The sequence below is a fragment of the Felis catus genome, chromosome D1, assembly GCF_018350175.1.
Source record: "Felis catus isolate Fca126 chromosome D1, F.catus_Fca126_mat1.0, whole genome shotgun sequence".
Classification (NCBI taxonomy): domain Eukaryota; kingdom Metazoa; phylum Chordata; class Mammalia; order Carnivora; family Felidae; genus Felis; species Felis catus.
Genome location: NC_058377.1, coordinates 27,460,876 through 27,469,618, shown reverse-complemented (window position 1 = coordinate 27,469,618; position 8,743 = coordinate 27,460,876).

The window sequence follows — 8,743 nt, the reverse complement described above, 5'->3', positions numbered from 1 at the left end:
GACTCAAAGTTTTGGTTAGAGAGGTTAAATCAAGTTATTTAACCTCTCTAACCTCACTTTCCTCTTCCATAAAAAGGAGATAATAATACCACACAAGTGTTAAAAGAAATGCCATATACAGGCTCAGGACACTGCGTGGCACATAGTAAGTACTATATAAATATTAGTGATTATTATCTTACTAAATAGTGAACACCATGAAGGTATGATCTGTGTCTGCTTTATTGTTATTATTGTTTGGGGACATTTACAGATTCACTGAGATATAGTTTATATGCAATCAATTGTACATAAAGTAGTACAATTTGATGATTTTTGAGATATTTGAAACCATTGCCTCAATCAAGATGGTAAATGTATTTATCACTTCCAAAATTTTTCTCATGCTCCTTTGGAAACTCCATCCCCACACCTATCTCAAGGCAACTGCTGAACTGCTTTCTGACCCTATGGATAAGTTTTCATTTTCTAGAATTCTATATGAAAGAACTTATGACTGAAATACTCTTTCTTTACTGGCTTCTTTCATTCAGCATAATCATTTGAGATTCATCACGTTGCTATGTATATCAATAGTTCTTCTTTCTTTTGTTAAATATGACTTCACTATATGGATATAACACAATTTATCAATTCCCCTATTAATGAGCATTTGGGGGTGTTTCCATTTTGGGGCCATTAGAAATAAAGATGCTATAAGCATCCATGTATAAATCCTTGTGTGGACTTGTGCTTTATTTTTCTTTGGTAAATGGAATGACTAGGACATGTGAAAGGTGGATGTTTAATTTTTTAAGAAACCACCACACTGTTTCCCAAAATGAATGTATTAGTCAGACTTCTCCAGAGTAACAGAATGAATAGGATATGTATACATGGAGAGATTTATTTTAAGGAGTAGGCTCACGTGATTATGGAGGCTAGCAAATCCAAAATATTCAGGGTGGGCCAGCAAACTAAACACCCAAGCAAGAACCAATGTTGTGGTTCAAGTCTGGAGACCATCTTCTGGCAGAATTGATTCTTGCTCAGGGGAGGTCAATGTTTTGTTCTAGTCAGGTATCTTAGTCAGCTTGAGCTGCTATAACTAAATACCATAGAAATACCACAGACTTAAAAAATAAACATTTATTTCTTACAGTTGTGGAAGCTAGAAAGTCTGAGATCAGTGTACTATCGTGGTGGTAAGGACCCTCCTCCTTGCAGATGACCATTTTTCTTGCTATACCCCCACTTGTGTGAGAGACAAAGCTTTAGTGTCTGTTTTTCTTCCTATAAAGGCAATAATCCCATCATGGGGTTATCAAAACCTAATTACCTCCCCAAAGCCCCACCTCCTAATACCATCACATTGGGGACTAGAAATTCAACATATGTATTTTGGGGGGCCACAGGCATTCAGTCCATGACATCAGGCCTTCATCTAATTGGATGAGACCCCCCCACATTATGGAGGGCAACATATTTTAGTCAATGTTCACAAATTTAAATGTTCATATAATCCAGAAACACACTCACAGGAACACCCACATAATGTTTTAGCAAATACTTAGGGACAGTGACCCAGCCAAGTTTACACATGATATTAGCCATCACAAGTCTACTCCTTGACAATTTGACATTATACACATCTCTTTAAATCAAAATGTCCAAATGAAGGCAATAACAAGGTCATACTTCCATCTAATATGGTACTCCTACAAACAACTGAAAGTGTACTAACCCTTTTCCCAAAATAGGATGTGATGTTTACTTTTCTTATTGATATCCCATAGCTTAAATACTATGATATAACATTAATAATACTTAAATACTATGATATAATGTTAATACATCTTACCATTACCTGATAAGAGGACACACACACACACACACACACACACACACACTCATAACAAAATAAGGAAGAACTATTCATGACAACTGAGTGACTACAGTTCCCACTATTAGGTCTGGCTTACAAGTAAGAGTGATCACAGAGCCTTTCACAGCTATCAGGGCTCCTCTCACAAATTTATTTTTCACAGTACTGGTGAGGTGTGTTTTCTCGAACTTCCCAGTGTGGATGAGTAGGTTTCAAATGACAAATCTACTCTAACATTCCCATCTCCTTAAGTCATTGAATCCCTTCCTTTGCACTAAAATAAGGTAAGCCTAGAATTTCCAATTCATTCACTGTGGGCCACCTTTTGATTCATATTTTAACCAATCAATCAAACAAACTGAAAGATCTTCCTAACACCTTAAGCTGTAATATCAAATGCAGAATCTTGACTTTGTGAGCTTGATGCAATGGGAATAATTGAATCCAACTTCCACCATTATCCTGCATCCTTAATATCCATTCCCATATGAGTTCCATGGGTTTCTATCTGTAAATTAGAAACCCAAGTAGTTCTTTTCGAGTATAACCTACTTCCTCATGGGTCACTTGTTGTACCTTCCCCCTAGGGGCCTGCTGGGACTAGTCTAGCTATAGGTCTAGAAGAAAAGAGAATTGATAAGGTGCCCCCCCCCCCCCAGGATAATCAGCATTGTGTTTCATGGCAACTGCCTCAGGGAAAGCCATTACTCTTTCTTCAAGCCATGAAAGGTTAATCCTCTCAATGGGTACAAAAAGGCTATTATCCAGGTAAGGAAACTACTACCACTGGTGTTGGGAAAACCACTCCACTGGGGGTGGGAAACCACTTACATTGAGGGTGGAGAGACTTCTTCTACTAGCAAAGAAAACTCATCAGAATTTAGGGACTCAATATCTTCAGCTTTATCAGATATATTTCCACATAATCCCCATTCCAATTTATAGGATTCCATTTTTTTCATAATTAATTCTCTCACTTTAACAGTAGCTCTGAGAGGCTGTGCATTCAAGTTGCATTGAGAGAGAGATTTTTTTCATAAGAAATTCTCTCACATGATTATGGAGGCTGAGAAGTCCCATGATCTGTCATCTGAAGACCAAGAACCAAGAGAGCCAATGGTCTAAATTCCAGTCCAGCTCCAAAGGCAGGAAAAGGCCAATGTCCCAGCTAGAAACAGTCAGGCAGAGAGAGTAAATTCTCTTTTGCTCAGCTTATTGTTCAGGACTTCAATGGATGGGATAAAATCCATCTCCACTGGAGAAGGCAATCTGCTTTACTCAAACTACGAATTGTAGATTGTAGAGTACCAATGTACTCAGTCTACCAAGTTGCAGTTCAGTTCAGAAAGTCATCAGCCTGGAGACCTTGGGAAGAGAGGATGTTGTGTTTGTTGTTCAAGTCCAAAGGCTATCTGCTGAAAGAATTCCTTCTTGCTCAAGAAAGGTTAATCTTTTGTTCTAATCAGGCCTTCAACTGATTGGAAGACCACCTACTTCATGGAGGCCAATCTCTAAATCCACTGATTTAAATATTAATTTCATACAAAATACCCTCACAAAAACAACCAGAATAATATTTAAGCAAATATCTTGGAACCATGACCTAGCCAAGTTAATACGCAAAATTGACCATTATAGTAACTGTATCAGTTGAATTCCTACCAGCAATGTATGTCACTTCCAACTGCTCCATGCCTTCACCAGTGCTTGGTATGATCAGTCTTTTGACTCTTAGCCATGCTAGTGGACATGCTGTTGTATCTCATGATTATGCTTGTATTCCCCTCATGTCTAATGGTGTTGAGTATATTTTCATTTACCTATTTACCATCCTTTTTTGTGAAGTGTCTTTTCAACATTTTGCCCATATGCTATTGGGTTCTTTGCTGTTTTATTAAATTGTAAGGAATGTTTATATGCTCTAGATACATTGTATATATATCTTGCAAATATTTTTTCCATGTGTATGGCTTGATTTTACTTTTCACATGATGATAGTGTGTTTAAAAAAGCAAAAGTTAATTTTCATGAAGTCTAATTTTGATAAAAATGTATGGTTTTTATGTTTTATTTAAGAAACTCTCACTAAACCCAAAGTCAAATTGTTTCTTTTAGAAGGTTAAAATTTTTAGCTTTTCCATTTAGGTCTATGATTCATTTTGAGTTAGCATTTGTATACAGTATGAGGTTAGCATCAAGGATCAATTTTTTTTTTTTTTGCACATATGGTATATTAGTTTTATTGCTGCCATAACAAAACACTATAAACTTCAATACTATTTATTATCTCACAGTTTCCATGGGTCAGAGCCCAGGTACAGCTTGGATTAGTTGGTTCTCTGCTTAGAGGCTCACAAGGCCAAAATAAAGGATGAAATTCAAGGGGAAAATCTATTTCCATAATCATTAAGATTTTTGGAAGAATTTAGTTCCAGTAGTTGTAGGACTGGAGTCTCTGGGATTTTTTTTTTTTCTGTCCTTGGTTTCCAGAGGTCACCTGAATTTCCTGAGTCATGGTGGTCTTCAAAGCTGAGTCAAGTCCTTCTTATGCTTTGAATCCCTCTGACCTCCCATTACTGCCTTCTTCTTCCATCATATCTCTCTGATTCCACCCAGAGAAATTCCCCTGATTTTGAGGGCTCAACTGACTAAATTGGGCCTATGTGGGTAGTCCTAGATAATCTTCTTATCTTAAATTCTGTAACCTTAATTACATCTGCAAAATCCCTTTAGCAGTAGTACATATACTAATGTTTGAATAAGAATACAGATCTGGGGGAGACATCTTTAGAATTTTGCCTACCACAAATGACCACTTCTTGTAGCACTACCTGTTAAAAAGATTCACCTGTCTCCATGGAATTATCTTGGCCCCTTTATCATATACCAATGGCAAATATGGAAGTATTTCTGAATCCTCATTTCTGTTCCATTAATCTAATTTTCTATCTTTATTCCAATACTACATTATTTTGATTACTAGGGTTTTTTTTCATGTTTTATTTATTCTTGAGAGTGTAGGAGTGGTGGTGGGGCAGAAAGAGAGGGGGACAGAGGATCTGAAGCAGGCTCCACGCTGGCAACAGTGAGCCTGATATGGTGCTCAACCTCACAAACCATGAGATCATGATGTGAGCTAAAGTCAGACGTTCAACCAACTGAGCCACCCAGATGCCCTGATTACTAGGTTTTATAGTGAGTCTTGATTTCACACAGTATAAGTCTTAAACTTTGGATTTTCTTTTTTAAAGATGTTATGGTTATTCTAGGTCTCTGACATTTCCATAAATTTTAGAACCAGCTTGTCAATTTCTAAATATGGCTGATATGATAGTCAATGGGGTTACATTGAATCTATAAATCAAAATAGGAATAAAATGTCTCAAAACAATTAAGTTTTCAACAATAAACATGGTATATCTTTCAAATTTTTTTATTTATTTTTTAATTTCCCTCAGCAATGTTTTGTAGTTTCAATGTGCTGGCCTTGGACATCTTTGATTATTTTGAAGATTTTATATTTTTGATGCTATTGTAAATGTTATTGTTTTTTTAATGTCAATGTCTGACTGTTTTTGCTAGCATGTGGATATAGCATTAACTTTGCATGTTAACTTTTTGTTTAATCTTGCTTAACTCACTTATTAGTCCTAGTAGAATTTTGTAAATTCTTTAGGATTTTCTATGTGTATGATCATGTCTATGATTAAAGACAAGTTGAGTTCTTCCTTCCCAATATGAATGCCTTTTAGCTATTTTTTCTTCTGTTATTGCATTGGCTAGAACCTTCAGTACAATGTTGAATAGTGAACTCAGATGTTCTTTTCTTATTGTTGATTTTACAGGGAAATTGTAGCATCTTTCAGCAATAAGAATTATGTTGGCTTTGGGGCGCCTGGGTGGCGCAGTCGGTTAAGCATCCGACTTCAGCCAGGTCACGATCTCGTGGTCCGTGAGTTCGAGCCCCACGTCAGGCTCTGGGCTGATGGCTCAGAGCCTGGAGCCTGCTTCCGATTCTGTGTCTCCCTCTCTCTCTGCCCCTCCCCCGTTCATGCTCTGTCTCTCTCTGTCCCAAAAATAAATAAACGTTGAAAAAAAAAAAAAGATCTTTCAAAAAAAAAAAAAAAAAAGAATTATGTTGGCTTTCAGGCTTTTGTGGATACTCTTTCTCAGATTGAGGAAGTTACCTTCTATTCCCAGTTTATTATTTCTATTTCTAGCTGAGATATTTCTTTAAATCAGGGATAGATGTTGGATTTTTCATATGATTTTCTGTATTTGTATATAGATGAGCATATGGAGTTTTTTTTCTGCTTGTTAATGTGGTGAATTACATCATTATTTTCAGAAGAAAAGAAGGAATAAACTACATTGATACATACAACAACTCAAATGAATCTCAAAGCCATTGTGATGAGTGAAACAAGCCAATCTCAAAAGGTTACATACTGTATAACTCCATTTACATGACACTCTAAATGTTTTTAACAGCTTGTGGTAGGACAGTCCTCCATGACATCACCAACAGTACAAAATTTGGTGAAAGGATTTGCCCCTGATTCTGGGTGTTGGGGTAGAGAGGTTGAGTTTTGTGTTTGTTTGTTATTTTTCTTCCTTTTTCATTGTTTCTGTTTGTTTTTATATGTTTCTTATCTCTGTATAGATAGTGGTATCTGGCTCTGTAACATTTTCAAAATAGACCCACTGCAGGAGCTCCAAGGAGAGTGTGAAAACACCATTCTTCTAATGCCTTGGATTCTGGCCCCAGTTCTTCCTTGGTAATAGTGGGTGCCCATTCCACATGTTACTAGCAGCTGTGAGGGGAACATCAATTGAAGAAAACTTGGCATTAGGAGATGGAAGCCTGGGCATTACCTCTCTGTGCCACCTAGAAAGCTTTACTCATAGGTAAGGAATGTGGCAGCCTGCCCTCCGAGGAAATGTACCTCCCAAACATTTTCATGCAGATCATTCAATATATTGCATGGGATTTTCTGAGTATGTCTAAGAAAAACATCTACATTTTCCTGGAAGGCATTAAAATTCTCGCATTTGAAATGTAATCATTTGAGAATCTTGAGGGAATCTGATGATGTGTTATAAAACAGGTTACAGGGTACAGCATCCAGTGCACAAATTATAGTAAAAAGCCTAACCTGGACTCTGGGAAAGATTTTATGTGAAGATTTTGATAGTGCTGAATGTCACAAAGAAAACTACATCAGATTTGAAACAGACTTCAGCAGTGATGTCAGAAACAGCAATATAGCCTCTTCAGTAATAGATTTTAGTGAATATTAATTTCAGCTTGCCAGTCAGTATTGCTAATATTTTTTTTTAATTAACATCTTGGTTTATTTCTGAAAACTGAAAGAAACTCCTACTGAGTTTTTCAGCAAATCACCTCCATATTCCCATTTTCTCCTCTTCATCAGAAACATGGATAAGATGGGCTGCTATTCAGCTGAGGTGCTTTGAGAGTTGGAAACATGCCTCCCCCGCCCCCAGTACTAACAAGGGCTGGAGTGAAGCCTAGAGTGATTTGGGGAGTATCTGTCCTCTGTCCCTGAATTCAATGACAGGTGTCTCCTTCTCATGTGGAAAAATCAAAAGGTGAGAGGTGAGCTGGTACATCCTGTGTTGGGGAGACAGAGGGATGGAATTGCTGAGGGAGCAGGTTGCATTCCCACCAAATGGTGAGCAACAGGACTAAGTTTTCCCTTTAGCTGAGGGGTAAGCACTGAGGTACCAGGGCTCAAGTTAAAGGAGGGTTGCTTGCTGGGGTGAGGAGGCCCCAGTAGAAAGGGTGTGTGAGTATACCACCACTCCAAGAGAGAGACCCAGCATTGGGATAATTGCCCAACCAGAAGGTACCAACCCCAAGTATCACCTGAACCAGCCAAGTGTGCCTCATCACTACCTCTCCTCCTTCCCCCTTTACCCAAACTCAAGAGGTGCCATCGGCAGCAGGACACAGGGGAGGAAAAGGTGGAACCTGAAAAGAAAGATAGCCTGGCCCCTCCAGCCACAGGTTACAGAGCCAGCTATGGGGAAGAGAGAAACTTTGAAATAGATAACAGATTGCATTTTGATTTAAATTAAATGGTAAATGAGACTATGCCTGGAAAAGCAAAGAGATTTTCCAAGACTTCCTCTGGACTTGGAGTAGGAAAATTGGATAGAGAATGTTTAATGGGTAGTGGTGTAAATACAAAATTAAGTTACTCCTGCTGGAAACCTCATGCTGTGCCTCTGCACCTCTTAGGCCTAAGCAGGATATGTGAAGGATGTGTTGAGATGGTAATTCCCTCAGCTCCCAGGACCACGGTGTGCGGGCCTGAAAAAGGCAGTCTCAGGGGCTAACATATCTGGATGCCGTTGGCCATAATACAATTATTACTTTCTACATATTGCCATCACCTGAACAATATTGGAAGCCTTGTCTATTGCTCTTTCAACAAACTGGTTACAACTAGCAGCAAGTAATTGATTGGGATTACCTAACACAAAGACATTTCCCGTCCATGGTCTAAGCAACCATAAAAGGAGTAAATAAATCACCTCTCTTGTTTAATCAAGTGTTTGAGCAAGCCACAAGGAATGAGCCTCATATCCTTTAGATGGAAATGACGTCTTTTTCCCTTTACTATATGTGAAAAATACAGTATGTGCATAATATGTTTGATTCTGTAAACTGATGTCAGAATTCTGGAAGATTCGTAAAGCCTCAAGAGGAATGAGTCAAGAAAGGGAATTTGAAGAAGGGGGTCATGCTGAAAAACTGAAGCAGAAGAGATTTGATCAGTCATTGAGCAAAGGAGCTGTCAATCACTGCTGTTCAGCAAATCAAGTCCCAGCATATTAGCTCACAACGTATTA